The 27,177-nt window shown below is 31.1% G+C and overlaps 1 long non-coding RNA gene across 1 annotated transcript in view; it reads right to left on the reverse strand.

Annotated features, from left to right (window-relative positions):
- The window catches only part of LOC142327362 (uncharacterized), a 288,215-nt gene that overhangs the window by 108,768 nt on the left and 152,270 nt on the right, over window positions 1-27,177 (reverse strand). Inside the window, exon 3 of the long non-coding RNA XR_012756968.1 lies at window positions 16,824-17,101. This is a non-coding gene — a long non-coding RNA (uncharacterized LOC142327362). The remainder of the gene's footprint in view (window positions 1-16,823; window positions 17,102-27,177) is intronic.

Consider the following 27,177-nt stretch of genomic DNA (forward strand, 5'->3'; position numbering starts at 1 on the left):
AATAAAAAAAGTTACATTATATAGTAAAATTTGCATAAAATACTAAGTAAAAAAGGTATTTCTCCCATTACACAGAGCTTTACCTCACACTTTAAAGATTAATACGTGTCTTAGAAATTGCATTTTAGAACTTTTTTTTGGTAAATAACCATTATTATTTCATGCTGTAGGCTTATTGAAATCTATATAAATAAAAATTTTAAAATGTTCGTTTGTTCAAAATCTTAAATTTCCGAAAGTTCTTCACTGATTGCTTTGAAATTTTGACACAACGTTGCATTCGAATACGCGCGTGTTTTTATATACCTACTATTTATACACCTAAGATGTTTTTACCTGTCACAAGTCTGACAGGTAAAAACATGCTTTTTTTGAAAAACAGCGCTCTCTGTAGGACGTAAAAGCAACACACGCTATACTAAATATTTTACGTTCCCATCTTAATGTTTCCGATATGTGTGTCCGCTATAGACTAGAACACTACAGGACCGATTTACGCGCGGGGAAAAAAGGAGAAAGGGGAAATCTAAACAGGTAAAAGAGAAGAAGGGGAAAATGGAAAAAAGAAAAAAGGGAAAAAGGAAATGGTAACGGAAAGGTTAAAAAAGAAAAGGGAAAAAAGAATTAAGGTAAAGAGAAATGGGGGAAGAAAAGAAAAGAGAGAGGAAAATGGGCGAGGGGGAGGGGGAAAGGGCATATCATAAAAATTAAAGTGGGGAAAGGAAATTGGAAAAAGGAAAATAGGGAAAAGGGAAAGGTTAAATTTTGTGAAGTTCCGTAATGCTCATCTTGTTAATGTTTTACCAAACTTTCAATTGTGTTCATTTAATCTATCTTTATATATATATATATGCTGGTAATATATATATGCTGGGTCTGCTAGTTTGAAATAAAAATAAATGTTAAAAATATATATATATATATATACTAATTTCAATACACTAAACCTAAAATTAAAAAAAAATTCTTACTCAAAAATTTTTGGTGAACCTAAGCAATACAAAAAGGTGACTCTCGGAAGGATGCTACATTGTTTAATGTAATTTTTGAAAAATCTTTAAAAAATATTCTTTAACAAATGTATTCTATCATTGATTTAAATAAAAATAATCCCAATATTTTCTCAGTCAGAGAAAAAATGCAGTATGTAACTATCTGTAATAACTACTAATGTACTCTTGCAAAGTTTACGACGATTGCCAAGGCTCGTATCGTAACTTACTTCGCACTCGTGCATTAATGGTTATCATTAATGGCTATCACTCGTTGCATAATGCAATATTACTATATTATTATTGTAGAAACAAAAAAAATAATAATTTTATTTTCTTTAAAAGTACAAATTTAGGGCTGACAGAAAAGACACATGCATTTTAGTAAAATTAAAATATTTTGTAAAAAAATCAAATAATTTTTATTTAAAAAAAAAAAAAAATCGTTTTACATACAATCATTATATCTTATATGATATTTCACAAAAATAAATCTATTTTTCAATAACATAATATTTTACAGTAATTTAAAAAGGTCGGTCCACTATATCAAAAAATTTTCTTATTACAATTTATATAAAAAGTAAATTAGCCTCAATGCTTAAGGTATTTAACATAGAAATAGAAAAGCTAAATATAAGATGTGTGTGTGTGTGTGTGTGTGTGTGTGTGTGTGTGTGTGTGTGTGTGTGTGTATATATATATATAAAGAGAAAAAGAATGCGAGAGCGAGGCACAGAGGGAGAGAGAAAGAGAGAGAATACGAATACCGTAGAATTTCACATCTAGTTTATTGTTTTACATCGTTTACAATTACACCAAGAAAAAATAGGTTAGATTAAAAAAAATTCAATATTTCGTAGTGTTTATTTCAGTAAATTGAGTCAGAAAAGTTGCAAACAGCAGCTGGTATGTGTTTTTTTCCTGAAGAAAGTTTAATTTCGTAAACAACAGAGGGCGCAGGTCAAGAGCTTCTCTTTCACGAAGAGAATGTGCGGCTTACGCTACGGGCGCTGATTAAACCCGTGGTCATGGTGAATGCATAACTCGATGTTCAAGGTAAATAAAGAAAAAAACAACCGTCTCTCTTTAAACGTGAATTAATTCTTTTTTTAATTCTTGAAAAATTAAACGAGTTGAAAACTATAAGTAATATTACTTATTAATTTATTCTGAAGAGAAAATATTTTATTTTCTTACGATACGAGTATATTACATAAAATATTACTGGTAGATTTTACTTCCAATTAAAAGCAACAGAAGGTAATTAATTATTATAAAGAAATTAATATTTGACATTTTGAGAAGTAACATTTTCTTGATAAATTCGTGAACTGTATTTTTAATATCTTTAAAACAAAACCAAACTAATTATTAAAAATATAATAATATTGAGAAATCTGAAATAATTAATATAGTCTGCAATCATAATATAGTCTAATTAAAATTTTATTACTCTAAATAATCTGTAGCAAATTTTTAATTAAAAAGAAATAAAAATCGACAAAAAAGCCTTCTAGAATTTTAACGCAATTTAGGTATTTAACCCAAAACTATAAAATTTCTAAATACGAAATATAAAATTTTTATTACGATTAAACAAATAAGAACGTTTCATTAGTAATTAGAAACAGCGTAACGTGCAACATAACGTTTTAAAGTAGAAGGAATTTGGTTTATTGGGAAATCTACCCGTGAAAAATAAACGAGGTCAATTAGTATTTCACATAACTTTCTGTTATCGATATTAAAAATTCAATGCGCTTTAGTTTAAAATTAAACTAAACGTAAGGGAACGTAAAAGTCAGGTGATTATTTCAACATCTAATGAATCCAATGAAATAATTAGCTTTATAATTGACGGTCATGTAAACAAATATTTTATTCAAATCAAGAAATATATTACTTCACGGATCACATCATGAGTTTTTAGATAGTACGCTACTCCACATTCATCAAATTAAATTATCCCGTCTTTCCCTGGATGGATCAAGGAAAACCTTGACCAGAAATACAAGGAAATAAATAAAATGAAAGATGTTATTATAGTTCGCACGAATACATTAAAATAAGAAATTATATAAGTAGCGACGATAAAGAATGAATAAAATCGATACGTAATAAAATACAACTTTGACGGTTTAAGAGAAGAATTTCCATTATCGAGACGGCATAATGAAGTTTATTCATTTATTGAAAAAAATTGAACAGACTCGTCATTACTGGAAACGAAACAATTTTTCCAATACGCCCTGAATACGATCTTTGAAACTTATTTTTGAGCGTATAAGTATCTCGTAAATTCACTTAAAACTTGCCAACCGCTTCGAAAAATAAATTCAAAAACTGTATTAAAGGAGGCGTATCGGAATAATTATCTTTTTCCTTTCCAGTGGAACTTATTAAAAAACAATTTTGCAGTATGAAAATTTTTTTCTTCAATAATTCTTTATTTCATTCTTTTTGATTTCGCAACTTCGTAGAAACGGAAATACGGACAGACCTACAAAAGAGACTGCGCGAAAGAGAAAAGAACACTCTCTTGAAACAAAACAGACTCTTTCAAAATTGGCTTAAAAGATTCGAGGAAAATACGCATAAGATTCTGATTCAAGAATCTGATATCGTAAATGGCGAAAGACTATCTAAAATGCATGAATACATAAAATGTTAGTCGTCAAAAGAAACGCCATCTTCATGAGAAAGTCGACACGATTTGATCAGCAAGCGTCTTTTAATTGAGATTCAAGAACAAAGATCACACAGTTTTTCTTCGATTTATAAACGTATTTTTAATAAAATACCTGAAGAATGTTCACATCGATTGATTAATTTTAAAGAAATTCGTTTACAGAGAATGCGTCAAGTATCGAGCGATTCTTTCATTAGTTCGTTCATCTACCTGTGTTCATATGCGCATGATCTTCTGTTTGATAAATTAACATCGCGTGCGAACTGTATATGTGGACACATAGATTGGACAAGTTATGGAACCCAGTGATGATAGTGCTTATTGCATAATGAGTTATTTACTGGATCTTACTTGTTACTATAAGTTTATTAACATGGCGTTTCTGTTATTAATATCTTTTACCTTTCGTTTTCGAGGGAGGTCATCATTGGATAGCCCTCTCTCGTGTGATATTTTAACATGCTAAATATACGGTTTCACCAGAAGCAATTGATTGTAGATTTTTATTCTACAACAAAAAAAAAAGTATTGAGTAATAATCTAAGGCGCATATTCACTGCAGAATGTTATTAATGTTATAAATAAATACGTTGCGACGCTTTGCGTTCTCAGCATTTTATACATACCGGATAAAATTTTCTTGCCTGGAAACGGAAAGAAGTTATTCAAATTAAAAAATTTTTATTTAACTTTTTATTATAAAATAATATTAAAATTAATAAAAACCCATGAATTCGCGAACCGTATTGCTTGTGTTTACTATTACTGCCTTCTGTATGGATCTGAGCAGCGCCTCGAGCATTCCTGGCATCTATAATCCTTTCAAAAGTTCCTTCGGTATGACTCCGGAGCTAGACAACACTACTGTGGTAATAATATTCAATAATAACACATATTTTACTAACGCTAGTTTTGGAATTCCTACTTCAATAGCCAGTTATCCGAATTTTTGTTTCTTTTGTTCGATTGTATTATTATTATCATCATCTTTATTATTATTATCGTATTTCGTCTAATTATTATTAGACAAGGATGGTAGTAAACTTATTTTTCATATTCCGTAAGAAAAATATTTTATCTTATCGATCATACACGATAAAGTCGTCTAAGTAATCATAACTAACTAGATCGAAGTTTTTCACCCGTATTTTATTTTTAATGCAATACCTTTAAGTAATGGTGTTGATGCACTATTGAATAAATTCTATTATATAATAATTACATTATACCATATAATTCTATAAATAATATAAATTTATATAATAATGATAATTCCATATCATTCTATAAATTTATTGTTTAAAAAAAAAAATTCATCCAAACTCGTGAACTTGTTGAAAAATTAAGCCTGGCAAACAAACAAACAAAAAATACATACAGGTCGAATTGAGAACTTCGTCATTTTTGAAATCGGTTAAAAAAGACAGATACATACATTAATTATTTGCTTTACGCTATCTGTCTTTTTAATAGCAGAAAGAGATTCATATAAAGACCTGAGATACAAAAGATACCGACCACAACTGTTTTCTCTGAAAATAACGATCTTCACTAAAAACAGTCGATGTGAAGAACGGAAAGAAGTTGCTACTTTTAAGACTGCATTTCGGTAATCTAGTCACGTCCCACAGTTAATAAAAAAAAAGGTAACAGGATACAGTTTCCTTTCCGCTTTCTTTAGTAATACCGATATCGGATGCTTATTACTCTTGAGAATGTCTATATCGATCAACAACCGTAACGGTTACGGTACCTAACATACACGATTAAAAAATATTTAATTAGGTCTCAAAAAATTCAATTTTATTCTATTTCGTTAGGACTATTTAAAAAATTATCATACTTAAAGAAGGGAAATTACAGAGCCATTTTAATATACAGAGACATCAAAAATTTAGAAGGTTGTCCGATTTGGAATACTCGATGAATTTACTAATATTCACTGAAACAGACGTCCAGATTTGTTATATTAAATTTTAATTTTCAGGAGCGGACACATTAAATGTCAGAAATTATTGTATAATGTCGTCGTTCAGTTTTAATTTCATATGACGATGGGTTTGGGAAATTGTACCCTATAATACGCAACCGATAAAAAAATATAAAACTTCTGAAAATACATTTAATGGATTTTTGTGTAAAATCTTTTGACTGCTATGACGAACTTTTACATCTGCTAACCTCTTAATCCTTAATTATCGGTTTTTTACGTTTCATTTTTTATCTTTCTTTACCGGTTGCTCACTGTAGAAAAATTTTCCCTGTAGAAACTTCACTAACCTTCGTCGCTTAAAAATAACTTCTACTAGCCTCTGCGTCTTTTAAAAGACATTTTGCCATAGACTTCTCTCCAGTTCCTGTTAAATATCTCTTTATTCTATCAAGAATATTTTATCGTGTGCGTCGTGGAACTTATTAATCTCGTCGAATTATTTTAAGTTTTAAATAAGTTATATTAAAAATTTCGTACTGCGTAACCTTATAAATGAACGACGACTGTAACATCTCTTATGTTGAAAGAAAATGATTAAAGCGGTGAAAATATTGCGTATGCCTCAAAATTTGTTATAAATGTACATTTTATTTCCACTGCTGAGATGAAGCAGTGATTATAACAAATTTATTTCATTACAGAAGGGGATACACGAATCTGCTGCTTTATACTATCTGTCTGAGACTGAGAAATACGTAAATCACTTATGACACAAGAGATATCAGTCAGGACTGATATCTCTGGAAGTAATGGTGTTCACTTAACAGCCGATCACTGCGATGAATAATATACTTACCACTTGTAAGGCTGAATTTCACCTAAACTTTTTCGCAAGTATGCGGCTTCAGTGAAAAAGACAACGAGAAACCACGTCGTACCTTATTTCCTTAGTAATCCTGGCACGGGATACTTAAGCATGTTTGGCCTACTACCGTTAGTTATGACATATATGCATACATTTAATGTAGAAATACGGTCCTTATATTATGATTAGAACCAAACAAGTTATGATAAATTAACTTACCATAACTTACGTACCCTCAAATTTAGTCCAATTAATTCTCAATTTTTAATTAACATACTTATCTTACGTTGGATGTCTATAATTTATTCTGCTGGAAAAATTTATTTATTTATATAATTTATTTTTCGGATTTTAAAAATAATTCAGTCCATCGGGCTGGTTGTTTAACAGCTGATTTTTGAAGTCGAAGGTTTTGAGATTCAAATTCTAATAAACTTTAGTCGCTTTTATACGGATTTGAATACTAGACAGTGGATACCGCTGTACTTTGGAGATTGGGGTTCAATTAATCACACGTCAAAGGAATGATCAGCCTGAGTCTGTACAAGACTACACCTCATTTACATGTCTTACGTATCATACTCAACACATTAACCCACGGGGGGGGGGGGGGATCGCTTATTGTTCACTAGTTGAACAGATTGCAATATACATATTAGGAAAATTAAATATATATCTGATTCAAAAGTATCTTATAATATTTGTAGACCAATATTTAGACAATTAAAAATCTTAACTTATCCTTGCGTTTGTATTTACGAATGTGTAATATTTAGAAATAAAAAGAAAAAAATCACTTACTAAAAAATAACAATTTCTATCGAATGTACGTAACTGATTAATGAAACACAATATAATACTTTCCCTTATGAGAAAAGGAACCTTATTATTGCTGATTTTAATAAATTATAGAACCGAAAAAATCTTCCTACCGATTTATGTAAAACACAATTAAAAGATTTTCTTTTATAGAAACATATGACCCTGTCGATGAAGTTTTAATTACTAATGAAAATAATTGTTAAAATCCAGAATTTTTTCTTCCCATTCAACGTTTTTACAAATATATGCTCAAATGATTCTATTTTTTGAACGCATTCTGAATTTTAATCTATTTTACAGTTATTTTTTATAACAGTGTTTCATGTATTGAAGTTTTAAATAATAATTATACTAATTTTAATCAAACTAATTTTTTTATTTTATGATTGTATTCTGTGACCCTGATCTAATCAAGGTTTTACCACGTTTTATCCATCTCAAGGCAGATCCTAGGGAAGTTCCGTTTTTACCCGCGCAGTTGCACATCAACTACTCCTGACGTGATCTATATCACGTCTTATTGTGTACCGCTAAGAATAAAAGCTTTATCTATACTCCAAAATCACACAAACTTCTATCTACATTTTTAAGACAATAAAACAAACGCACGTTAAAGAAAATGGTTTATATTTTTCAGGTGGAAGAACGCTAAGATGTTAAAACCTCTTCTACGTACAAGTATATAGCAATAAGAGAATTTAGCTTTCAAATTTTAAAGGCTCGTATTTCTTTTAAAATTTTTGTTTTAATAGATTCTACTGAATCATTAATTTCAATATATTTTGTCCTTAAAGATTACAGTTAATATAAAGTAAATAGTCTTTAGTGAGAACAGTCGATTTTTTTAATTGCATAATTAATATTTACACAACGTTTTTCTTTATTTCTAAATTTTTTACGACAATAACAATTTATATAACACGCGTTTAAATATTCTGATATACTTAGGACAAGTTAATTAAGACATTCCTTCATTTAAAAATTACGCAATAAAGACTTTTACGCTTGTATCCTGAGGCATTTCCTGTAAAATAGTCGTCGCATACAGAACAAAACTGAATACCTTATCCATTATATTATACTTCCTTTATAACAGTTAAGTCGTCTTGTTTTATCACATATTACTATTATTTTTTTTAACTAACACATTATAATTTAATATGATATAATTTGGTGTTTTTAAAGCCGTTAAAAACCGGAAACTATTGAAAAAGTGAATCTTACATCTGACCGCAATTCCGGTTTAAAGAATCTATCGAAACGTAAGTATATCCTAAATTATATATATATTTATTTATTTATTAGCGGTGATAATAATAATAATTTTTGTTCTCCTAAAATGCCAGTAGTTGTTATTATCTACAATCAGATAATTTTATCATATTAAGCATTCAAGTTTATTAGTTAATTATTTTCCTTTCCTTTTTTTGGATTCTAGTTTAAAGGTGATATAAATTATATGTTTTCATACATTTCCCTCCGTAAAATAACACACTTGAATATGCAGTTAGAAAGGAGAAATTACCGTTCCCATCTTGTTAAAGTTTTTTTTTCTGATGAAATTCATATCCAAGGGCAAGATACACATCTGAACGTCCATCTGTTAAATCCGGTTTTTGAAATTCAAAATTTTTATTTAATTACAAAAATTAAGTACGATTAAGAAAGAAAAAATACGCTTCTAAATTATTAATTTTTTAATATAAATTTACAGGTCTAAGCTAACATTTATTTTAAAACATTAAGTATAATGTAAGATGAAATAATTTAATGTTTATGATTACATCATATATCGTTCGGTTAGTCATTTTCTGTTACCAGATTTTCAAATCAAAAATTTCTTTCTTTCTCTTTTCTGTTCTTGTCAGTCGTAAACGTTTAAAAAAAACTAACACAATTTAATTCTATTACCAATGGCATGAATGTAACTGAAGATATACATATATACAGAGTACTTCAAAATGAATATCGTGGTTTTAAAGTTATGTAATGTTTCTCAAGTTTCATATGCATTGATTAATTATACATGAAATAAAAGAAGAATTCAAACAGCTTTAGCTGTGCGCAAGCTCATAAATTGTTTACTGAACCTTCTGCTTCAAAGCGCTAGTAGCAAAGATGGCGGACTCCCAACATAAGCGTTCTGTGTTTTGCAGTTTGGAAACCTGTAATTACCGTTCAACGTGGGTTCCGTTTGAAGTTCCATTGTGATCCCCGAGTGAAAATAACATTTGTAAATGATATAAGCGATTTGAAACCGCCAGCTGTATTTGTAAAGAGAAGAGTACAAGACGACCGAGTGTATCAGGAGGCAATACAAGCTTTATATCATCTAACCGCCGAGAAAAATCCGGAAACCATAAAATTTTCACCATTATATAATTCGTCTTTCTACTATAATAACTTTTAAAGAGAAAATAATTAAACTCAAAATTTTTTCTCATTTTGAGGACAAACTAAAATTTGCCTTCATGATTTACGAGCTGACCAGATCAAAGGTTTATAGGACACATCGAGACAAAAATAACAATTAATTTGTATCCTTCAGTAGAATTTCATTGAACGATTTAAAGTTAGTTATGACTTACATTTCTGGAGTTTTCCTTAAGATGCTTGCTCTAGTTTTCGGTTGGCTCTTTAATACAAGGATATACTTAGGATGAGTGTAACGCCACTCATATTCTAGGTCTTTACCCGTTAAATAAAGTGATCTTTGGTACACTCACAGATAGTAATCTCTTTATACCCTTATATCTATATAAAGTGTGAGTAAACTGAGAATTTATTTTATTTTAACCGAAATACCCCTTTCCTTTGAAACCTTTTGTCTACTTCTTATTCATTCTGTTATTAAATTTATCCTTTTTTCGTACCCAATCCTTTCCTTCATACTTACTATCAATCTTTACCCGATGGTATTCTTTATTTATACCTAAAAGCTTACCGTATACTTTTTATAGAAGTGATTACCTGTAAATAATTCTTGTTAGTTTTATGGTATGATAACTGCAACTCTGCTCTGATGCTGTACTGAATAAAACCGGACTCCCTGTTGTTTCCTATTATATATAAAATTCAATTTACCCGACCCGCTTTATGACCGGAAATATATAATGTTCCAGAAACATCATCAAGGATAAAGTGATAACCAATCTTTTAGAACTGATATGAAAGGCAAGTATTTTAAATTCAGTTTTGGTTTTACATTTCTGTTTTTTTACCGAGATTATCAGCGTTCTCTGAGAGTTACGGAAATATTTATTAATTTCTCACCGAAATGAAATGTCATTTTTAATTAATTTATTCCCTGCACACAAACGATTAAAGTAAGTGCAAGTCTATATATATTAAGATATGAAAGAAAAACCTTATTAACGAAAATAAATAAATAAAACAAGATCAATGAGAAGTTAACAATAATTAATTTATGTAATTAACAAAAACGTTACATAATTTTATTAGCATGCAGTAATTATTATTATTATCACAATTTATTTAAAATGTAACCTCTATTCATTCAAATTCCTCTACATTATTAGAACGCTTAATCGGTATATCGATATAACGTACTTCCTATGGAGAAAGTTGCTCTGTTTTCTTTAATAAGAAGTATATATTTGTGTAATAACGTGATTACGTTTATGCGTGAGTGTGTGTGTATTCATTAAAATTGATTTATATATGTATACATAAATTACACAATCGTTAATTTAATAAAAGTTAAAACAACATACTTAATTTTATGAAGTTACTTGCTTGAAGTTAGTTTTTATTTTCAGAATTTCAGTATAATAATAACTTGTTACAGATTACGGAAATGAATTTTTATAAATAAATATCATAAAATTAAAAAAAGACTTACTGAATTATAAAATATGTTAAAACAGTGTAACTGTACCTAAAATAGAAAGTAATTTTCTTTATACAAAGAAAAGAAAATTGCAGTTGAATTGCTTCAACTGCAATTCAGGAGGAATGAAGAATCATTTGGGAACTGATTCTAGGCCTTGAAGTTAAGGGAAATATTTCTTATAAATATATGTCCTAAAACGCTTTGTTATTGAGTTACGGTTAACGAAAAATTTCGCCCGAATATTAGTTCCCCCGGTGAAATAAAGGTATATTGACATTTTTAAGATGTTATATTAGGGGTAAACATGATGATTTCTTATGTATATTGAGCTGAAAAAATAAAAAAAAACAGGTTTCAGAACTGTATTTCCCGTAGGTTTAATAATATTCAACGTAAAACAAAACTTCGGTAACGAAAAACATGGTTTTTAGAATTGAAGTACAACTATGTTTAATGATACTAAATGTAAAGTTTATTACCAAAACTTGTAGAGGATTTAATTCTGAGAAAAATTGAGGTAATAAAGCCTATGAAAAAAAATCAACTTTTATTATTAAAAACAAAATAGAAAAATAATATGAATTTTTAAAATTAAAAACAGCTGTTCTTAGTAAAATAAATATACACCTTTGAAATATTTTTCTTTTTTCCTGTTTAGGAAAATAAAAGGTTAGAAAGGTAATTATCGGAGGGAATTACCTTTCAGATAATTCTTCAGAGGATGATATGTAAGACTGTAAATGAAGTGCAGTCTTGTACATTCTCAGTTCGACTGTTGAGATGTGTGGTTAATTGAAACCCAACCCACCAAAGAACACCGGTATCCACGATCTAGTATTCAAATCCGTGTAAAAATAACCGACTTTACTAGGACATGAACGCTGGAACTCTCGACTTCCAAATCAGCTGATTTGAGAAGTTCACCACTAGACCAACCCGGTGGGTTACCTTTGAAATATTAGGTAGGCAACACTTAACCCACCGGGTTGGTATAGTGGTGAACGCGTTTTCTCAAATCAGCTGATTTGGAATTCGAGAGTTCCAGCGTTCAAGTCCTAGTAAAGGCAGTTATTTTTACAGATTTGAATACTAGATCGTGAATACCGGTGTTATTTGGTGGTTGGGTTTCAATTAACCACACATCTCAGAGATGGTCGACCTGAGACTGTACAAGAATACGCTTCACTTACAGTCATACATATCATCCTTATTCATCCTCTGAAGTAATATCTGACTGTAATTCCCGGAGGCTAAACGGCGAAAAGGAAGATAGACAATACTATCTGTATGCTTCGAGATTAATTTGAATACTATTAACTGTTCTTATATAATAGTGGTTACGTGTAAATAATAAACTACAGGCGGTTTAGTTGTTTTTGACATAATTTTAATTGCGTTTAATTATTTTTGAGAATCGAAATCTGTAGTGTTTTTGTGTTTATTGTACTCTAAACTGTACTCACATTTTTTCCAATCGAATCTGAATTTAAAGGAGTGAAATCCCGTTTTGAATTTTTTGTTCTGAAATATACCGCGTCTCCTCACTCATCAGAATATGAAGTTAAGATTTTGTATGCTTTTTCGATGAAAGTGCTCCAGCTGCGGCGGAAGAATACCGATGTAGGTATCCTGGACGAGTAGTTCCAAATCTTAAAGTATATTGTAGAATTTTTAATAATTTTCATGAGAACGGTACACTCCCCAGCGTCACGTTTCACTATGAACTTCAACCTGTACATGGCGATGAAAGGGAAAACATTCTTCAGGTGTTGAGTCCTATAACGAGCAGGAGATAATTTCTATACGATACAACATTCCTCAAAGTACATTATGGAGGACATTAGAGCTGCTCACGAACTGCTTCCTTATCATATTAAGAAAGTTCAACACGTCAAGCTTGGTGACCGTACCAGGCGAGTGCAGTTTTGTCAACAGGTTAAAAATAATTACCACTTAATTCCGTTCGTACTATTTTCAGAAGAAACTACTTTTGGTACAGATGGTATAAGCTTACATAAACAAAACACGGAATACACATCGGTGGTCTGAAGAAAACCCACATGCTGTGAGCCGAATCAAATTTCCAGCAACGAATTAATTCATTCTAAAACAACGTGTCACGAGGAGAAACTTTAAACAATGAATTTCTTACAAAAAATATTTCTCGTTGACGAAACGATTTGAAATGTACTAATTTTATCAAACATGGCCCGTTAGTATAATTATACAATAATAATAATTTATAAAAAAACACTTACTAACAACTTTTTTATATGCGTTCAAATAGCCCCGGATACCAAATCCATCTTCAGGAACTCAAAAAACTTTTATATTATTCTTAAAATAAAACTCATTCATCGTATGTAAGTCGTGTTGTAAAATGTAAAAATGTACAACAGTTTTAAAAAATTATGTCGACTTAGCGTCCAGTCACAATAAAAGTTTCCACCGTTACAATAAAATTGAAAGCAAACGGCGTGGTCGACCAACTCTATGGTTATAGTTCAGAACTTGCCTATATAATATATCATTGTCAAGATTTGACAATGATATATAACATTCATTAATTTATTATTATAAAGATATATATGATATTTTTGTAAGTTATTAGTACCTTGTATATTATTTAAAAAATCAAAAATCTCAATAAAATTTTCCTGATTATAATTATGGTTGTTATCGATAATGTGTTTAGCAAAATTAGACCTTTCTTATTCTACAAATAGACTACAACTAGTCCAGAAAAAAGCGGCCCTACGCCCCGCTGCGAATATGTTACATGGTTGTTTCATTAAACATTTTGTTAAATGTTTTTGCCAGTTCTAACCAAACTTAACGTACTGACTACAAAAAAGTTTACAACGAAAGCTCTTTCTTGAGTTGCGTTTTTTAACACAGCTCTAACCCCAATGTTTTCTGTTTTATCTCCAAAACAAAAATATAATTTTAAATAAATCGTTCGTATCAATAAGTACAAATAAATACAAACGATTTATTCCTTTATCTGCTATTGGCGCTGTGCACCAATAGCAGATAAAATAAAACTATGAGCACAGTTACTGATAACAGGGAGTTGGCTTGGGGACGTCATTTTCTTCGTTTAGTCTTGTGTGAGGTTGTGTTAGTTGCCGATCCAGCTACTGCTATTGACGCAGCGAGGACCACATGATGCGTCGGCTGGATGCCCGCCAACGACTCTCTCCCGCTAAATAAAGAATTCTTTTTTTTACTGCCAAATATTAACTAATAATCCCTTTCCTTTATTAATAAAATTAAATAAATAAAATTAATAAATAATGATACACATATCAAATATAAGTATAAATAATCTACGCTTAGAAATTAAATTAATCTGTAAATTAATTGACAACGGACTGCTTCTAGCGGGAGAGAGTCGGCTGAGAGAGAGTCGTCAAGCGCAGTTGCCCGGCGCACCGCCAGCGGTACGCTCTGCGCCAATGGCAGCTAAAATAAAATATGAGCACATACGACGAACAATCATACAAACAAACAAACCCATGCAACATCCTTTTTTATGAAAAAGGTTAAAACGTAACCATTAGAATAACCAATTAGAACATAACCATTAGTTATATCAATATATATATATATAGACAGAAAAGTGTAGGAAATAAAATTAACAAATTAATTTAATTTGTAACGGAAGAATGATTTACTCTATTACTTTATGAAATGGCATAACTATACACTATAACCACAATATTTTCAACAACTGAACGATAAAACAAACTAATTGAACACAAAAACTATTTATTCCCAAATAAATAATTATTTTCTAGATATAATTACGTAATTACTTTATTGTTATTCCTTGCTTTTTCTACATTTATAATTTTATAAACATCGGATGATAGGGAGAAAATTAAAGAAACAACCACTCCTCTGTGAAGGATGAATTAAAAAATTAATTATAAATGACAATTTTGATTTGGAAAAGCACGTACAAAAAAGATGATGATTGGATTCTATCATCAATAATACCAGCAATGTTTTAATTTTATAAAGTTTATCTAATTTTATTACCTTGGTATTGATGAAAGGTACCCTTCGAAAATGTTACGTTATAAACACATTTAAACATGAAAAATCAGATAATCGATTTTCTTGCATTATCAGCAAAATAACTACAATTTAAGAGGATAATGTTTTATTCTTTCTTTAAACCGCAGGTTTAATTTCAAGCAACTACAATGAAGATGTAATATTTGAAGGCTGTAATGAATCATTTTTTTAAATACTATGTTGTACGTATAAACGTTTATGAAAATATTTTATTCGTGCGATAATTAAAGACTTCGTGCAATCGTATATTTTACCTGTATAATCCAAATATATTGAAAAAAAATATTTTTACATTATTAATTTTGAGGTAATATGTACAAGTAGTAGTAATATGTACGTACAAGTAGTTAATTAAATGTATCCAGTAAATTTTTTTTATACTATATATTCCATAAGTCTTACCAAAAATTATGTATTTCTTCCACAATAATACTTTTTTTTAAATATTTCCTTACAAATGAGGAAATATTCTAAATAAAAAATTATTTTCCTATTTGAAATCGACTTGACGAAAGGCAATTTAAAACCGTTTAAAATAACATTTTTGTGAAGTCAATGTGTGCGTAAATATATTACACAAAGTATGTTATCATAAAGTACGATAACAAATTAAAGGACGATTTCAAATGTTAATATAAAAATAAAAATTAAATTTAGCAAATGCTTTTACTTCAAAACGATTTATTTTTTCGTACGAGAATATTTTTTCACCCCTACGCCCGTGGACCAGACGCAGTCAAGCTTGATTCAGTCCAGGAGCGTATCCTTGCGACTCTTAAAGAGCCTCCCCGTCTGCCGAAAGCAGGTACGGTATGGCAGGTCGGCCTGCCGGTTCTGGATCTTCTTATTTAAATTTCCCTGCCTCTAACTTCAAAGGCAGGAGTAACCAGGCCCGGCTATGCCGTTCCCGGGACCCCGCCCCATCCACCGGGACTCGGTCTTTTCTCCAATCTTTTTTTTTCTGACCCGGGGAGTTGGGAGTCTCCGTGCCGCCCACCCGTGCAAGCACGGACAAACGGCAGCTCAGCAGGGGGCTGTCCTTCCCCCTACTTCTTTAATATATTTATTGAACAGTCCTGCTTGTTCAAACCATACGCCAAGATACTTGACATGGGGCTGCATGGCCACTCGGATTTTTCGCCGGCCGACTACCGCTACGACCTGAGTCTTTTGAGGAGCCAACTTCAGTCCTTTATTCCCCAGCCAAAGACTCACTCGTCGGATCGCTTTGTTATCTGTTCTCTGGACATCTTCTTCAGAGTGGCCCGATACTAACATCGCTAAATCGTCCGCATACGCGAGCAAGGATACATCCTCCGGGAATCCCATTCGCTGCACCCCGTAGAAGGTGATGTTCCAAAGCAGAGGGCTTAAGACGGACCCCTGCGGCACTCCTCCCGTCATCCGGAAACTTACATCACCGCTTCCGTTGTTTTTACCAGCTTCTTGGCGTAAGAAATTCGCTTAAAAAAAATAATATCTCTAAGTAAAAAATATAATCGAGTAATATATTACTTGAGTATAATATCTCAAGTAAAAAATAATATTCCTGTTCCATAATATAATTCTTCCATAATACTCACCCACAGGATGCTGTTAAAAGCACTGCGAACATTCAGGAGGACCATCAACGGAATTTTTCTGGTCCTCCTGGTGCCCACTCTGCATGCATTAGTGTATTCCAGTACCCGGCGAAGGCCGTTGACGGTAGATCTTCCTCGCATAAAACCGTAATGCGTGCGACTGGGACCAACCGCCTGCTACTTTCTCTTCCACCCACAGTCTCTGCTAGGAGCCTCTCGTATAATTTACTTAACATTGGCAGTAAACAAATCAGTCGGTAAGTCCCTCGTCCTAGGCACTGCAAAAAAAAAAAAATTGAAGCCGATGTAAATAAACTTTGTTTACCTTAGCAACACCTAGCAACGCTAGGTTACTTCCAAGAAAATACTTTTAAATAGTAATTACCAACAAAAACCGTAAAAAGAACCGAAAAACGTGCCGAAAAGTCTAAAAAACGGTGAGGCACCAGAATACCGTCAAAAAATTCTCCCAAGTCCAAAACAATTTCCTACAGCCTAAAACAATATGGCGGTCATCTAGGAACCGTAGAAATAAAACTAAGATAACGAAATAATGGAGAAAAACAACCAAAAAATTCAAAATAATGCAACAAAACAACAACGAAAATAATAAACTAACAACACTAACAAAAATAACAATACAAGAAACTTGAGGAACCTCGAAAAAAATACACTACAACGGAGCGAATAAAACTGCAAGCACTCGCAAAGGCCAACATCTTTTTCTTTCGTACGAGAAAGTAATCGAGGGAAGGATAACTCAAAACATTTTTAACGGAAAAAGTGGGTTTATTACACATCATTTTAAATTTTAAATTGCAAAAACAATAATTTTGATGTAAAAAATAATTGAACTAACACAACCCTAACCAAAATAGCGGACTTATAATATTTTACACAACTAGTTTCAAAAGCGGTCTACAGTAACGATTAAATAACTTTCATCAGTGAAACACACAAAATAAAATTTCATAAATACTAAAGATAATAAATACTATCTGACATGTATTACAAACGTAATTCAGGACTAATTAAAAAAAAAACAACATTAAATGGCCGCCATTTTGGTTGGTTATTGTAGCTTGAATTTTTTTTTTACGTCAAATTTTTTTCAATGCCCTTTAAAATGATGTAACATAACGCTACGCTTTCCGTTTAACATTTTTTAGTTACTCTCCCTCCCTTCGAGAGCTTGGCTGTGTGGTGGTCTCATATCGAAAAATAGATTGTTTCTAGGCAGGAGCATTTACTAAATTTTATTATTTTTTTTTTTTTAATTTCACTGTAGAGCACTTATTTAAGGGTTACCGTACTTTGTAATCTCTCTGTACACATCTTATTCTAATAAGAAATTAAAAGTATCCTTTCTCGATTTTGTTACAGTTCTAAATGAATACGAGATATTAGTCGGAATAGTTTCTTTCTTTGTCAGTAATGATGATCACTACATATCCAGTCCGTGTAACGATCAGAATGAAAGTACTTATTAGGGTTTAGTAGGGCTGAATATCAAATGTAATTTACGGACTTGGCGTGGTAATATGACACCATATACGTATTTAGTTCGGAGAACAACTGTAAAAACAATAAAATCGGCAAGTAAAGAAGTTAACGATAAATTATTTCAGTAATCGTATTACATTAAACAATTACACGGCATGCTTCTTTTATCGAGAATATATTTATACATTTATCGTAACTGATTATCTTATGCCTCCCTTACAACCACAGAGTTATGGCACTTAACATGCATACAAAAATAAAAGACCGCAGATGAAACGAACTTGACAGTAGTTCTAAAAAATTAAAAAAATACTGTTAAAATATTTCCATTATTTTGAGGTTAAGTCTATTTTACGTTAAACTAAAAAAAAGAGTAAAAGAAGAAATTTACGGTAAAGAACATGAAATAATATTTATTATATTGTAAAAAATATAAATCATGATTTTTTTTTATCGATTACTTTGTAACAGCCAAAAGAATGCGCGATTTAAGTAAAATTTTATAAACGTGAAAAATACGTGGAATGTTAATAGCGCAGGATTACACCACACTTTTGGGAATGATACAATATTGAAAAGAGAAATTTGAAATAATAATAAACTTGAAGAAACAGAAACAGAAGAATTAACAGTAGTAATAGCAAGATTTATTTTGTAATAGCTGTGAATGGTTAAAACAAATAATTTAAAAAAAAATGTTTTACGTAAACGAAATAAAAAATGTACAGCATTTTTCTACGATTCTGTTTATTTCTTTACGTTTTATTTATTTTTCGATATAAAATATTGAATTCCATATTTCATTGTATTTTTTTTTTCTATATGTAACCTATTCATATAATTCAAACAAAACCAAATACTTTTGTTACAATTGTCCAAATCTTACGAAAATATTTTTTTCCTTTGTTCTCTTTTTAGAAACAGTAATTGTTGTCTCAGTCACCGCTACATTATTACTATTAGTGCTGTTATTATTTTAATATTAAATTTTAATCGCATTAAATTGGAAAACTAAAATAATTAAAAAATCAATAAGCAATTGAAAATATTATTAGTAATTTCGTAAGAAATAATCACAAAACTTTCATATAACTATGTTTTTCAGCAAAAAAGACGATTTGACAACCTATTTCACTAATTTAAGAAGTATTTTTTGTCAAGAATTATGAAAAAGGTTGTCAGTTTTTTCACATATCTGAAGAAGATATTCCATTCTTTTCCCACGATTGCAAGGGACCCACAAACATTATATCGAAATTTTCAAATTCCAAGACTGAAAATAATATCGTACTTTGTTTCTAAAGTGCCGCCACAATCACCACCAATAGTGAAGAGTTCAATTTAACATTTTCGAAGTAACTTCCCAAAAAATTTCCAAAAAAAATTTATTAATTTCAGACCTCTAATTAGTAATATCACAATTCAAAATTTCACCTTAAAATTCGACTATTCATTTCAGACGTTTATCGTATTTCGTGAAACCGTTTGTAAAAATTAATGACTCGACTAATTTTTTATAGGTTAATATTAAATAAAAGTAACAAAATGAACTTTCTTAACGTCAATTAAAATACAGAATTATCTTCCCGGCTATAGCTCTATTATAGGTATAATTCCCGGCTGCATAACGTAATATCCCTTTTTATGATAGTAGGCTCTTATACAGAATGTCCCATATAAAACGCAACTCTTCAATCACTCATCCATGAAATTTCAAAAGTCAAGCCTACTCCCCCCTACTCGTTACTGAAATGGACTCGTCCAACATCTGAACATCGCGGCGACGCAGTAGAACACTACCGATAGTAACAACAATGCAATCATAACGTTCAGTGTATTGCAAGAGACAAGATGGTGTTTTCGCTAGATGAACGTGTTTTCATCGTTGAGTCGTACTTCAGTACGAAATCAGCGGTCGCAGTGCAAGATTTGTTTCGCCATAAGTACCCAGATAAACCAGCTCCTAACAAAACATCAGTATTAAGGTTAGTCGCAAAATTTAGAGAGACCGGTTCTATTAATAACAAGGAACACAAAAGATCTACGTCAGTGTTGAATACAGATACAGTCGCTGAAATCAAAGACCGATTACTCGCCTCGCCAAATAAATCGATCAGACGTTTGTCTGCTGAAATTAATTTGTCTAAATCAACTGATCATCGGGCGACCAAACGATTAAAATTACGACCTTATTGCATTCAAACGGTTCATCGATTTCTTGAACCCGACAAAGAAAAACGGCTACAATATTGTCAACGGTCCGTCGATTTCTGCGTGAGGGAATTAATGTTATGGATTCGTTATTTTTCACAGATGAAGCGCGGTTTCATTTGGATGGCTACGTAAACAGCCTAAACAGTAGAATTTGGAGCGCTGAAAATCCCCACGTTTATCACGAAAAACAATTACACCCGCAGAAGTTGGGCGTGTGGTGCACGATATCGCGGAAGAAAATAATCCGGTCCTATTTTTTTCGAGTACACCATTAATGCAGAACGATGTCAGGATATTTTATTTCAGTTCATCGCACTCTTGGAAGAGGAAGACAGACACTGCCGGCTACAACATGACGGTGCGACATCGCACTACGCAGGTTCAACTTCTGATTTCGTCGACTAATTCTTTGGTAATCGTGTTATCGGTCGAGGCTTGTGGCCACCAAGATCTCCAGATTTGACTGCGGCGGATTTTTTTGTATGGGGTTACCTCAAAGGAAAAGCCTACAGCAACAAACCACGAACACTTGAACGATTGAAAGTCAATATTGAACAAGCTGTATTAAATATCCAGCCACAAACTTCAAACTTTAAAAAAAGTTGCAAGAAACGCTGTAAAAAGAATCGAAGCTTGTATTCAAGAAGATGGCGGCCACTTCCAACATTTACTCTAAATGTAAGGTAATCGATGGTAATAATAAAAATTACATTTACATTTACACATGCCTTTTTATTATTTCAATACCTACCAATATAAGGTTGGGTTGCGTTTTATATGGGACACCCTGTACTATCCTGATGTAGCATAGCGATCGGCCAGTATTTTAAATATCGAAGTTTTTACAAATTTCAACGTTGCTAAACCCCCCATGGACCAAATAACACAAAAATAGCAGAAGGAATTTCCGGAAAATACATGTATGTAAGTGTTTATCCTATATTTTGATTAATATATCCGGACTGGATCAACATAAATTCTTCGAAAACGGCTCAAAATGTTCTACATATGGAGCAGTGATGCCTATTACTATTTTAACAAAATTGTAACAAAAAATGAAAAGGGTACTTTTCGGAATTTTAATTGTTTTTCATTTTAATTGTGATATTATAAAACTGAGCTTTAGTGTGATTAAAATACTGATCGAGTTACTTAAAATTCGAAAGTTTTAAGCCGATCGGATTTAGGGTTGGGAGGATATGTTTGCCTTTTCCAACCAGTTTTCCAGCTATTGTCGAGTCTCGGTGTGTGTGTGTGTGTGTATAGTTTAGCGACTGCAATCACCGCTTCCGGTTTGCCAGGCCTGACGTAGCTGCACTCCTTATTGTAAATTGAAACCCAACCGCTAAAGACTACCGGTATCCGCAGTCTAACATTCAAATCCATATAAAAACAACCGACTGCCTTTACAAGGACTCTAACCTCGAGGTCACGACTTCGAAAATCAGCTGATTTTACGAAGACAAGTTTAACCGCTAGATTAACCCGACGAGTTGGAAGGTTATTCAACATTATCTCTAAACAGTTTTCAGATATGAGGCAAAATCATATCACAAAAACCCACTGACCATTCAAAAGTTGAAATTTGCAACCAATATTTGGCTACATATAGATCCCAGTTTCAGCCTGATTATTTTCGACCCTATCTGACAACGTTACATCACGGTGCCTCTTTTTTCCTAGAAAACTATAATCTTTTTAGCTTTATAACACTGCACCGAATCGGATCGATTTATCGAAGTAAATAATTACTCCAATTAATAAACTTTTAAGCTTCCCCCTCGAAAAAGACAAGGAAAGTGAACAGCACCTGTATATACAATATTTTTTTTAACTTTTCAAGATTAAAATTTAACCCCATGTAGTACTAATAAAGACGACATGGGAACGTTTTTAAAAATAGGGTCCCATGAAACTTGACTTATGAAAAGAATTTAAATTCTTTATTATTTCTGATTTTTTATTTTCATTTCAAGCTGTGACTACTATCAAAAATGCTACATGTGATAGCTGTCGAAAAAAAAGACGGATAAATGGTACCAATTTTTTTTACTAAAAAGTTTGATATATATTTTTTTTAGAAATTATAGCATAATAGAAGAGTATAATTCTGATAATAACAATAATTTTCTTTATAAAATGTAATCGACTCATACGATAGGTGAAAGTCAGACGTTTTTACTAAGAATTTTGATCTTTTTCTCAATAATAGCACGTAATTTTTAAGGTAAAAACTTTATTTGATTAAGAGAGATCAAATCGGATCCAATTTTGTTAAATTTAATTTTGTTAATTTTAAGTTTATTTCCATCTATTTTGAGCTATAATTTTTTTTATTTTAACTTCAGTTAGGGCTAGCTTCGGAGTTATTATTTTTGATTAAGGAGAGATCCTTTTTTTGGGTGTATTTTGTTTTATCAATTATTTATAAATGTGGTTTTAAGGTCCCCTTTTAATATTTTATTAAAAAAAATTTGATTTTTGTTTTAAAATTTGGCTTTAAATTTATAACGCATGTAAATCTTTGTTAGGTTAAATATCCTTAATGGTTAATTTTTATTTTCAGTGTTAAAGTTTTTTAATTTAATATTTTTTAGAACCAAAAAATGTTGTGCCAGCATTTGCGGTTATTCCTCAGGTTCAAGTTAATTTTTTTTTAGAATTTAGTCTTATTTAGTTTTAATATTTTGTATTTAGGTGAAATTTATATAATAAATTTCAAATTTGTTCACTGAACAAATTTGTTCCAATTTTGTTCACTGAACATTTTGATCTTTTTCGTATTCAACTAAAAATATTGTATTAAGTCATTAATATTTCAAAGGCGATATGGCGAATTTGGGATAAAAAGTTTTCAAAGATAAATCTAGGGAAAGTTTTGTAATCGTTTGTCGATTTTTGTTTATTATAATTTCATTTCTTATTACAGAGTTGTAAATTTTCAAAATTAGATCTTATTAAATTTTTTTTTAAAAACCGAACTTAAATTTTGAAAATTGAACTTTTTTAAAAACATTAACGATTTTTTTCCCCAGACGTATAAAGAAAAAACAAACCACAAAGAAGAAGCAAATACAGAAATGGAAGAGAATATTAGAGAATGGAAAACTATTAAAGAAGACCGGATAATATTAACTGGATTGCTCTTTAAACAAAAAAAACTACTAGCGATCACTCAAAAGAAAAACTCGAAGACAAAATACTAAGTTGCATGTATTTATTGCAAAAGAATAGTTTATTTTTAAAATAGGGACGATTAAAAACAGCCACAATGAATGTATCGTGAAAACAGGCAGTGTGAAATTAAGTAATCTTAGATGAGCATAATATATCTATATTTAACAGCTAACCTGTTAAGGCGATATGGCGAATTTGGGATAAAAAGTTTTCAAAGATAAATCTAGGGAAAGTTTTGTAATCGTTTGTCGATTTTTGTTTATTATAATTTCATTTCTTATTACAGAGTTGTAAATTTTCAAAATTAGATCTTATTAAATTTTTTTTTAAAAACCGAACTTAAATTTTGAAAATTGAACTTTTTTAAAAACATTAACGATTTTTTTCCCCAGACGTATAAAGAAAAAACAAACCACAAAGAAGAAGCAAATACAGAAATGGAAGAGAATATTAGAGAATGGAAAACTATTAAAGAAGACCGGATAATATTAACTGGATTGCTCTTTAAACAAAAAAAACTACTAGCGATCACTCAAAAGAAAAACTCGAAGACAAAATACTAAGTTGCATGTATTTATTGCAAAAGAATAGTTTATTTTTAAAATAGGGACGATTAAAAACAGCCACAATGAATGTATCGTGAAAACAGGCAGTGTGAAATTAAGTAATCTTAGATGAGCATAATATATCTATATTTAACAGCTAACCACCGGGTAAGTCTACCGGGTTGGTCTAGTGGTTAACGCGACTTTCCAAATCAGCTGATTTGGAAAGTCAAGAGTTACAGCGTTCAAGTCCTTGTAAAGCCAGTTATTTTTACACGGACTTGAATACTAGATCGTGGATAAGGTGTTTTTTGGCGGTTGGGTTTTCAATTAACCACACATCTCAGGAACGGTCGAACTGAGACTGTACAAGACTACACTTCATTTACACTCATGCATATCAACCTCATTCATCCTCTGAAGAATTATCTAAACGGTGGTTGCCGGAGGCTGGACAGGAAAAAAGAGAAGAGGGGTAAAATGCAAAAAGTAAAATATATCTATATCAAAAGTTACAAATTTTTATTATTTAGGTGATAAAATTACAACGAATAGACGAAGTAATGTAGGCATTATAACCGGACTGGCCTAAGAAAAGAGAGCTTGTGTGAAATAAGCGTAGTCTGTTACCATCAAATGTACATCTAAGAATTAAAAAGAAATTCTTGTAAGCATCTAATTTACAATTCTCTATTGTTGAAAACATATCTGGAAGGCCGGTCGTGAACTAGAGATTGCGGTGATGACAGTATGGAATGTTTTAAGAAAAGATCTTTTTTAAAGGTTTTTTTTTACAGATTTTTTTACAGCTTCTAAGCCTATTGACTAGGTTGTGCAAGCCTACTTTGCGATTTAAATGCTTCTGCATGAAGATTTCTTCTGCACGACTTTCTGATCGTACTCTTTATTGACTAGTCAACATTTCACCTTAATGGAAAATGTTAACACGCATAATGTATGTATCTAGGATCGGAAAATCTCCATGAACTCTAAAAATGCGAAAAGTACTCCCCAGAATTAAATGTTTTGTGTGCGATATCCCGAGTGTGAGTTAATGGATCGTTTTTTTTCTTTTGCTGAAACGAGCATAATAGGAGTTACTTATTTGGATATGCCACGTACTCTCTCCTAGATTGCAAGATGGACCAGAGAATTTCATTTGGCAATAAGATATTTGGCTCCTCAGCGATATAACTTTGATCGGTTGAATGACATTTTTCCCAACCGCCGGATCGTTCGGCAAGGATCCGATGACAGAAGTTGTGTGGGGTGGTGGCCTTCGACCATGGCCGATCTGACGCCGCCAAATTTTTTTCATCGGAGGTTTTACATAGGCTTTTGTTTACGTGACTCTGTTACCTACTGATCTTCCAGTCTTGAGGCGAAGGGCTGGAGCAGCTATTCGCTTCCATTATTCCAGATATGCCGGTTAAAGTACGGGACAAACTATCCTATCGGTCGGATGTATCATGGAACAAAAGGTTTTGAACGAAACGATTGAATATTTGTAGAGAAAAGCTGTAAGGAGTTATTCTTTCATTTTAATTACGATTCATTACTGTAGCTCAAAATTATGAGATATTAAATAGGTTTAAAACCCGGATATTCTTTTATGTATCCTTTGTTTTAAAAAACTTTACCGCAAAAAAAATAATAAATCGCATAACATTCAATCAAATACGGTATTATCGATAAATAATTAGAAGGAAATTAATGAGAAAATGTACTACGGATATACATTAAGATTTTTATACATATAGTTCATTCACCATTATAGGTACACTCTGCCTCGATACTACGTTTAAAATATTGAACATCGCATCGATCCGATAAAGCTGATTGTCCGTAGGTACCGACAATGAGGTTAGGTTAATTTAGGAAGGGTAATATTAATAATTACATTACGAAAAATAGAGGAGTAAATTCGATAATGTTTTTTTAATCAAGCACATTATGTAGTTCGACAGTGTAAGTACATATACGTAAATTATACCCCCTTTTCCTCCAGACGGCAAGGTTATAGAAAATTATAATGATTCAAACACAGAACATAAAAAAGGGCAAAAACTAAACAGCAATGAGCTACGCGTGTTGTTACACTGTAGATTTTGTAAACAAAATGATTGTTACCAAAGTAGCGGTTAGTTATCAAAGCAGAGACTCGTCCAGTGTTGCCACAGCTTCATCCGTAGCGCGCGAGACTTTTTAATTGAGCTGCACATTTTGTCTACTGTTTCCAAAATCCGTCAAAGCGAGGTACGTAGTACCGAGATACGAGTGTATATTGCAATTATGAGATAGACAATAATTAATTAAAAACATGCGAAAATAATTTTGCAAACTACAAATCGAACTAAATTTAATAACACATTTAAAAAATAATAATTTACTTCAAAACGTTTTCACCTTTTTTTGGGGATCATTAGTAATTTTTGAAATATGTAATTAAAAAAATGTTATCTTATAAAATTTGGTTTAGTTTTTTCATGGAGAAGACTGTAATACTAAATTAATATTGTTTCCGACATAAAAGATACTGAAATAAAATAATAATTAGCAAAACTATTACTAGAATCTGTAGTAAAAAATAAATTATTAAAAAAAATTTCCTTGTCACTTTTTCATTAAATACGCCTAAATAATACTATAATAATAAATAAAGTTTAACATAAAAACTAGCAATCATAAATAATAAAAGAATAATTATAAAGAAATTTTGAAATTAATTTTAAAATGAAAGTGAGATTAATGAGGATATTTGAAAAATTATATTTATGTTCTAATTACGGATGAAAAGGAAACGAAGATGTTATTTGCTTTGTTATGTACGATAATAATCGCTGGGATAAAGAAACATTATCGAGACAAAAATAACAAAAGATTTATTTGAAAAGATCAAAGTAAAAATAAGTAAT

The sequence above is a fragment of the Lycorma delicatula genome, chromosome 7, assembly GCF_047948215.1.
Source record: "Lycorma delicatula isolate Av1 chromosome 7, ASM4794821v1, whole genome shotgun sequence".
NCBI lineage: Eukaryota > Metazoa > Arthropoda > Insecta > Hemiptera > Fulgoridae > Lycorma > Lycorma delicatula.